Genomic DNA, 9,547 nt, shown 5'->3' with positions numbered 1-9,547 from the left:
GAGGTGGCTCTTCCATTGAATTTGTATCCCACACACCACAGAAAATCAAGGCTTTCCTAGGAATATTCACTCCCCTTCATCTGAATTGCTTAAGTGCATTTCAGCAGCCTTTCGTTTCATTTAGTCTCCCTCTATTATCAGTGTGCTATGCTCTCTTAGAATACAGCACTTAAGCTCTTGGGGGTTGGTTTTAATCAGAATTGATTCCTTCCCTTTCTGTAGTGACCACTGTGGAACATTTACTTATTCTTCAAAACCTTCAGCACTGAAGAATCCCAAACGTCCCTTGACAGTGTCTAAAGCCTGAATTTCCTTAGCCAGATTCTTTTCTTAATAACTTATTTAAATCTCCTTGGCTTCCAATTAAGCCCTATACTTGTGACCATGGCGAAGGGCAGGTCACTGCCCAAGCAAAGATAACCTCTCACGCAGGCAGAGGCTTATCAGATTTTTCAGTTACTTTCCTTTTGTAGAAGAAACAAATTCATTTCTGTCATCTTTCCACTGCAACTTGTTTTTACCCAAACTCTTTCCGTTTTTCATTTTGTTGCCTTAAGCAGTTAATAGCTCATCTGTGCTCATTGCAATTCACCAGCTGCTTCCTGGTAATCACCCCCTGATGTATTAATAGAGGGCAGCTATATACACTCTCGATTAAAATTTTAATATTTCAGAAACTGTGGGCAGCAATATCAGAGTAGAAAATATTGCATTTTCAGTCACCCAGCTTCGTGGTGGTTTATGAATTAACTTTCATGCCTAAATATGAATCATGTTACGAATTTGGTGTGTTATACAGTTAACAGTTAAGGGATTCCGAGCTTAATAGCAACACTTACTGTAATAAAAAAGGTCTGGGAAAGGCAGAGGTTTGATCTCCTTGTACTGGATGATTATTTTACCAAGCAAAAGGTTTATATTGGAGTTTCTAGATTGCTGGAAAACCTGAAAAGTGTTGGCTTCATGAAGAAAAAGAAAAAGAAAACAGTTCTTCTTATTGATCTGATCAAGTTGCAGCCATGCCTAACCTTGGGGCTTAATGTTCTCTCCCACTTGAGATTGACCTCATGCAGTAGGAAAGCACACAGAACAACTCAAAGCTAAGTGATCTGAACCTCTCCCTCTTCCTCCTCAACAAAAACAACCAGAAGTCCCAAGGTCAGTCTTGTTAGTTAGTTTTGTCTGATTTTAACTTTGATTGTTCCATTCTGCTTCTTCCTCAAACGCCGTTGGAAGTCTCGAGAAGGAAAGGATCAGCTCTACAGTCATAGCAGATAGAATGACTGAAGGGCAACGCTCACTAGGGTTTTATTAATAACCATTTATTACAGTAGAAAATCTAGGGAGAGATGTCCTTTTGTGATGGCAATGACCTGGGTGTAGGACTCTATAGGAAACCATCACTGGCTCAGTAGGTACATAGAGAGTACTGTGCAGTAGATAATACTGTGCACTTTCACAGACTACCTGGGATGGAGGTGACATGGAGGATGTGTATTCTCTCTTTCATCCTCAGGCAGAAAGCAGACGTGCTGTTGAGCATTTGGCTTTTTCCTCTTTCACCTATAATGCAAATGAACAAAGAGTTCATCTTGATCTCCGTATCCTGGCACTTCAGAGGTGTAAGATAATTACCTCAGGATACCTGCAGCCTTAGTAAAAGCACTGACAAACATTTTACCTGTTTTGTAAATCCCATTTGCTCTCAAGAGCCAGTCCAACTACAGAATTAACAATAAAATAAAAGTAGAAATGAGGGGGGAGAACAGTAGTCATTTTTAGAGCTGAAAATGGGCAAATTCCTGCAGAGGTCTGCTATCAAAATCACTCTGTGTTACACCTTGCCAAGAGCCGTGCTGTCCCAGTGCTTGGTTGTCCTCTGCTGCCCTTTTCATTTATTAAGCTTCCCCAGAGAAGTTCTCCAGGAGGAACAGCAGAGAAAAATACATGACTGTAACCTGTCTTCAGATGACGACTGTTCCCTGGCTGTCTTCAGATGAAAATAAAATGTACCTTAAGTTGTAGCTAAATTCATTATTTTTGAAACCACACTGGCAAGCCTCGGGCAAGCAATGGAGAAATTAAGTGTTAATGAGCAGACTGCCCTGAATCACTGCATCAAATAGACTGTAGTTCTGACCAGCTGAGACCTCCTGGGCACACAGCAAGGTGAGCAAGAGCGAGATGCTTGTGGTGCTGGAAGGAATGCCAGAAGGGCTGTTACAGGTTTAGGGTACCCTCTGCAATTTTAAGAGGCAATGGACCAGTTATAAGCAAGGAAAGAACACTGGGGAAAAACAAAAGAAGAAGAAAAAATTGAAACATTCCAGAGAGAGTGATTTGGGAAGGTATCTGTTAATTGTGTAATGATTGTGATAACTATTGTGAGCTGGGTGTTTCCAGGGGAGGCAGTGCCCTAAGCCAGTACACCAGGTCTCTTTTTAGCCCAGCAGAAGTATCAGGAAACATTCAGGGCTGCTCCTGTCATTCCTGTCATGCTCAAACTTTTCTCTCCGCAACTTTTCTTCTCCCCATAGATTTCTCTTGTGCCAAATTGCAGTGCTGGATCTGAAGGAAACTTTCCTGGCACTGTGAGTATGAATTGAAAATTCAAAGCGTTCAATCTATGTAATTTATTGATCAACCTGTGCTATTTCTGGCAGAAGTAAAACAAGAGCTCACAAAGCCATAGTCATTCAGAGTTGGAATATAGTGAATCATTTCTTTTTCGAGTACAACATCCCCAGTCTTGCCCATGCAGTCGGGGCAGATGATTGCCTGTATTGCTAATAAACATTCTCCTGTCACTAAGATGAATATCCACTATTAGAGCTAGATCATATAGAATGTCTTGAGAAAAACTAATTTTGTTAGTAACTCTTCTCACCATTTCTGGACATGTGAGCTGACAGATTAACAATTATCCAGAGATCACTGCTTGAAAAGGTGTATGAATATTATTTCTTTTTTACTAGGAACAGCAACAACAAGAAGGTTTTTCCAATTTTTCAGGTTTAAAAACTGAAATTAGAACCAGAGCCTTGACACCAGCTCCATTTCACAGTCAGCAGGAGCTGCTCTGCCTTTCTTCCAGTCAATAGCTCAACACAGAGGACATTTTCTTAGCCCAGTTTAATTCCCATATCTTCCCGAGCCAATGTGATCCAATCCCTCCTGCTCCTGCAGCCTGTGAGATATTTGTTAATTAGGCTCTTCCAGTTGAATCTGCTGAAAGTCTCCCACTTTCCATGGACTATTGCAGCACTATTCATAGCAGGAGCAGGTGCTCTTGGCAATACCTTTCCGCTGAGCAGATGTCTTATTTCTTTGAGTACACAGGCAAAAACACCTTAAAAAGAAAGACAATCTCTTTAAAGTAATTAGTTGGAGAACAACCCATGTTTTTTCAGGTTTTAAAAATAGATACTAGATTCTCAATCTGTGAGAAATGAGCCCCGGATTTCTTCTTTTCATTTCCAGAAAGAAGAAAGAAAAAAGCCTTTTTTGATTATAGAGATGCACTTCTTGGCAGATCTCGCTCAGCTCCGGTGTTGGGTAACATCAGACACTCAAGGATAAGCCTAAAACCACATACATACTCTGCCCTTCCCCACTTCATTCTCATACGCATAGAGAAGGTTCATCATCTTTGGGTTTGGGTATTTTTTCAGAGCTCTCAGTCAGGCTGTTATTTCCTCTTGCTTCTCGCATCTCCCACAGCTGAACATTTCCAGCCATGTTGATCCTGCCCAATGGTCACTTCAACTCATTTTCTCCTGCTCTTGAAATTTACAGTCATTTTTGCCTTATTCATTTGATAACAAATGGACGTTTGGACTTCAAACAAAACTTTCCTCCTCAGATCTTTCTCAGCGAGGCAATATCAGCACTCACTGATGTCTCTATTAGCAGCAAGGTAAACTGTCTTTCTTTGAAGAAATATCTCCTTCTTAGGGTTTTTCCCTAAGGTGACAAAGTTTCTAGTAGATAAAGTACTTGAAGTGTTTTCTCTTAGAAAAATGGAAATTGTTTGATGTTCTCATAAGTCACAAACCCATGGGGCTGTTTAGAACTTCTCAGCAAACCTCCTACCTGTACTCTAGGATGGTGGATTAATTTCAGATTGTGAGTACAGCTGGGAAGAGCGGTGCAGGAAGGGCCAGAGGCTGCTGCCTGGATTTTGTGCAGCTTTTGTTCAGGTATTGTATCCACAGAGCGGCTGAAATAAACCTTCCACAAACCCTGATTTAGCTGATTGCTAAAGAGTGTGAATATCACAACAGGTAGCTCAGCTGCCTTAGCTTGGCTCAACATAAGCAGAGAAAAGTGTAAATATATTCTGCTTACAGGGGAGAGAGCAATTCCTTGAATTGGCTGGGGCTGCTTCTGGCTTTTCTTTCTCCTGCAGCACTCTTGTGTGTTATCTACGTTTTCTGATTGCTTCACACCATTCCTGCTAAGACCTTCGACTCCTACTCACTTCTTTTTTGGCATCATTCGAAAAGTAATAGCTTTTAAAAATTGTATTTCAAGCAATTGACTTTCTGCAGGGCTGAGAACAGCAATGCTATTGTGCATTGGTAAGGCCAGGGAGCAGATGGTGACATCGATGCTAGTTACTGAGAGGCAAGAAGCTCTCAGTAACTCATAGCTGTGGAGATAAGTGATTTTCTACATAAAATATCATAGAACTGCTTGAGTTGGAAGGGTCCTTTAAAGGTCATCGAGTCCAACTCTCCACATAATGATCTCTTACCCTTTGACTTCTGCATATTCCTTTAATTCTAGCCAGTATACAAACCCTTTTCATGTAGGTTCCTTAATCTTTTAGCAGTTATAAAGTATTTATTTATATTGTCTCATGTCTGTCACTCATAGCTGTGTGCTGCTGGCTGTGTGCTGGTGGGAGAGAACAAGTTGAAACACAAAGCATTTCAGTAACACTGACATAAACAGTGCACAAGTGCCAGAGGGGCTGATTTGGGAAGATCCTTAAGACACATCTGCCCCAACACTGTCCGTAGCTGTTCCTGGGTGTGAGGTGTTGCAGAAATAAACGTGTGCTAAAGGATGTTGGAGCAGAGATGGCACATCTGGCTCTGCCTTCTCTCCCAGAAAGATGTACCATCTGGCAGCAGGAGAGAGCTGGAGCTGGGAATTCTGCTGTAGGGTGACATGGTTCAGCTGATGGAGCCCTAATCCTGCTCTCAGTCTCACTGCATCTCAGAGAGGGAAATGCTACACATGGGAATCATAGAACTGGTTGAGTTGGAAGGGACCCTTAATGTTCATCTGGTCCAACCCCCTTGCAATGAACAGGGACACCCACAGCTCCACCAGGTGCTCAGAGCTTCTCCAGCCTCACCTTGGGTGTCTGCAGGGATGGGGCAACCTGTGCCACTGCCTCACCACCCTTACTGTAAAACACTTCTCAGAGAAAATACCTGCAAGATAAGCAGAGCCAGACAAGAACCACGCTTTCCAATAAACTTGTTTTCAAGTCATATATTTCCTTCAAGAGCACAAGAGAACAGGCAGGCTCAATAAAACCTTTTCAAGAAGAGGAAAAGCATAATCAAATTGAACTTCAGATCAATTACAAGATTTTCACTAGACTGTGATTTAAACGTTTAAAGTTGTTTAACCTCTAATTGTAATTGTGTCAAATTTGGATGGAGAACTCTATTCTGGAAGAAAATTAAAGAGAACAAACAAACAAAAACCTCCCAAGGAAACAAAACTCATTTCTTTTGAAGTTGAAGCAGTTCTTTTTTGAAGTTGACAGGCAGACAGCCGGGATGGATGGTTAGAGCACCTGATGTGTGATGGCAGAGAAGGATGTTCACACATGTTTAAGACATGAAATCATGAAAGAAATGAATGTAGATCCTCATACTTCAATGTCAAGAGACAACTGCAAATTTAAGCATCTAAAGACCTTGCTGATCCTAAGCAGTGGGCCCACAGTGCATCCTGACTTGCCACGGTTTTCATTGCAGATCTCAGATGTATTTTCAGTGCCAGTAACGAGAAGAAACAGTAGGTTACACAATATTAAGAAATTTCTTTTGATGTGTGAGTCAACAAGGCATAGAGTATGAACCATGTACGATCCTCATGGGCAGGCTCTTGGCTTCATTTCTGGGGGGAAAAATAAGAGAGCACATAATTGTTTGTCCCAGCAGGGAAGGAAAGGAAAAAAGAGATGTAGCCAACAGCAGAGCTATAGGAATCCCAAATGTATGAGCTGCTGTTCATGTACCTTCTCTGGGGGGAGCCTGCACAGCCCTAGAGCATAAACAGCAACAGCTGTTTGCATCCTCAGCCTGCTCTGGGTGAGGTGTTTTTTTATTTGGAGGAGAAAAGTTGAATAGTATCTATCCTTTTTTTTCCCCCAGATTTCACCATGTGTTTAATTGGCCAAAGAGAAAAACAAATAAAGCACAAAGCCAGCAATTCTGTTTGGGATTTTGTGAAAACACGTGCTGTAAGAAAAACGTTCAGATTTCACAAAAAATTTTCCTGGGGAAAAGTAGTTTTGTAGGAAACAAAAGCTACCAATACTGACAATTAGCACTTCCCAAAATTAACTGGTGAAGTTCCAAAACACACATCCAGGAAGACCAAATGGAGGGAGAATTTAATCCGAAGTTGGATTAAACCAATATTCAATTTTATCAGTTGTGAGACAAAGAATTGGACGGAAGTCCATTCCAGGACAGAGACATCCTGACTTTCCAACTGAAATGTTACAGACCAAATCCAGCAATTCTATTCTATCTTATGAACTTTTTCACTTGTAGCAACACAATATTTGGTTGGCACTGGTAGCTGCCAGGGCACACCTCTTTCTTTGTCCACAATACTTCAACAGCAGCTAAAGTTTATGAAATTCATTCACACTCCTCCCTCCACATTGCTATTGGCCCCAGCTAAACAGCACAGCCATTACTTCATGTGGTCTGTCCATAAGAACAGTCCCCAAAGAGTAAGCAAAGCCCACCAAAGAAAGAGTTCTGGTTTGCTTTCAAGTCTACTATGAGCAGCTGTGTTTGAGAGGAGCATGGCTTGGGTTCCACCTGGTGGCTAGGAGAAAGCCATAAGTTCCAAAATGCTCTCGATGGCCAGGAGGACTTGCACCAACACTTGAGGACCACAGCTCCACTCTGGTCATGGGGATTTGAGCAGCACAGAGGGGGTCGAGGGGTCTGGTTCCAATTAGGGCAATGCCAAAACTTGAGCAGCTGCTCTCACTGCACCTGGGAGAGGGCAACAGGCCCACCTGCGTTTTCTCCTGTGCAGCCATCTCTAGGGAAAATACGCCTGAGGGTCATTTGTACCTTCTCCATCTTCTAGGGTTGGTCAGAGGCTGTCTAGGAGGAGGCAATCAGGCAGGTTTTGCTCCTGCCACAAGCCTTTGTGAGTCAGTAAACAGAGACATAGGATCAGCTCAAAGCACTCAGCACAGTGATGCTCCATGGCTGCTCTGCATTATGACCCCATACATCCTCCTGATGCAGTGTATGGGTGCTCTTCCAGACACTTGTCCACCAAATTACTCCCAGTAAGAAAACTGACTGCTGCACCTGGTCCCATGAAAGGGCTCGGGGTTGCTTACTGACATTAAGGTTGTTCAAGCTTGTTAAAACATTTGCACAAAAATAGAACTGCAGCAAAATTGCTGCCTTGGGAAGATTTACCTCAGGGCAATGCTTGGTAAGGAGAATTCTGCAAGAATTCCCTGTCAAAGAGAAGCAACCACCAGATGTCATTGTAGGATAAATAGTTTTTAGAAAATCGCTGTTCATGGAGGGCAAAGAAATCTGCAGTTATGTCACCAGCTCTCCAGCAATCCCATGCAGGGCATCGTTACAGCCCAACATGCTATTATCTTTCACTGATAACCAGCAGAGCTGGGGAGCTTGGATCAAAAGCTGTAGGCTAGATTTCTCAGAAAGATGAACTTAAGGCAACAACTCAGTCACCGTACTTAAAATCATAGTATCACTGAATCACAGAATTATTAAGGTTGGAGAAGGCCTCTAAGGTCACGGAGTCCAACCCCAACCCATCCCCACTGACCTTCAGTGCCACATCCCCATGGATCTGGAACACCTCCAGGGATGGTGACCCCACACCTCCCTGGGCAGCAGTGCCACAGCATCACCACTCTTTCTGAGAATAATTATTTCCTAATATCCAGCCTGAAAAATGACTTAATTTGAACTGTATTGCTTCTGCTTCAGCATATTTATAAAAAACAAACAATCAAACCTTTTTTTCCACTGGTGTTAGTTTATCTATTACATGCCTATAGGCATTCTGCTTTATGTCTGGGTACTGCCATGCTTTAAGCACTGTTGTGACACTGAGAAAAGCATTTGTTGGTGATAGACACTGCCCTCCATTTCTGGGCTGTGGTTTCCTCAGTAACACAGAGACCTGCTTCACCGTATGAAGCAAATGAACATGTATAATTTAAAAACACAAGCAGAGATCTCCCGTGTTTTGTAAGAGCTTTCTCTGCTGGTTTTGCTGGCACTATTCCTGCTTCAAACGTGCAGGTGGATTACTGACCACCAGAGGTCTCTTCCAGTCAACATTTCTCTGCTTCTGCTGTTTTTCTATCAGTTCATTTCTTTTGTTCAAAGGAAGAAATGGAGAAGGCAGAAATGTATATATTTGTGTATATGTACACTCATATATGTATATATATGCATATACCTGTATATATGTGTGTTGATATTTTGGCAGGAAAGGAGAATTTTTGTATTTAGGGTTTTACAGAGGGTGCTTTGGATTCTTTGACAGGTTACAACCTGTGAAGAAACAGTGTCAGAGATGGCAGTGATCATTATATCCAGCTATGTATGTGAACAGAAAAATGTTGAAGACACGCCTGGCTGTTATGTCCAATGATTTTTCCTATGTGATGGTGGGAGGAAAAAAAGGGAAGAGGAATTCTGTAATGGTACTGAGTCCACATGAAGAAAATAAAGGAACAGTAATGATATTATTAGTGACATTGAATTATTTATGTGGCTGAGCCTGGGGGTGAGACCAGAGGTAACACGTCCAGGATTCTGTAAGGTGTCACACAAAGAGGTGCCTCCTGACAGACTGTTTGGTTTTGGCCCTTCAGACATAAAGGTAGCACAGGGTTAATCACTAGCCTGATGAATAAAACTGCCCCCAGTGAGTTGCAGGACACTGCTCTGGCTCCCAGATCTCCACCGTGTCTGGGACAGGACTGCAGCAAACTCACATTCTCAGTTTGTACAGAGTTCAGAGGAGCTATAGTGAATAAGCAGAGCATCTCTTGAACTCCAAACCCAGACCGAATCGCATCACGTTGATGTGTGCTGGTTCATTCTATCAGGAGGCAACATGTCCTATACAGATCCTTCTTGGTGACAGTACCCTTGCAGCTCATCACATCTACAGGGAGCTAGCATGAGGGAATGGACCTCTTCTGCAGTGTCACAGACAGTAACCTCCCATGGCATCCAAGGAATGAAAATACATCCTCTCCATTGGATCAGCTTTG

This window comes from Phasianus colchicus, chromosome 15 (genome assembly GCF_987193195.1).
Source record: "Phasianus colchicus chromosome 15, bPhaCol1.hap1.1, whole genome shotgun sequence".
Taxonomy (NCBI): Eukaryota; Metazoa; Chordata; class Aves; order Galliformes; family Phasianidae; genus Phasianus; species Phasianus colchicus.
The sequence above is the reverse complement of the archived record's forward strand: the minus strand, read 5'-3'. Positions refer to the sequence as shown.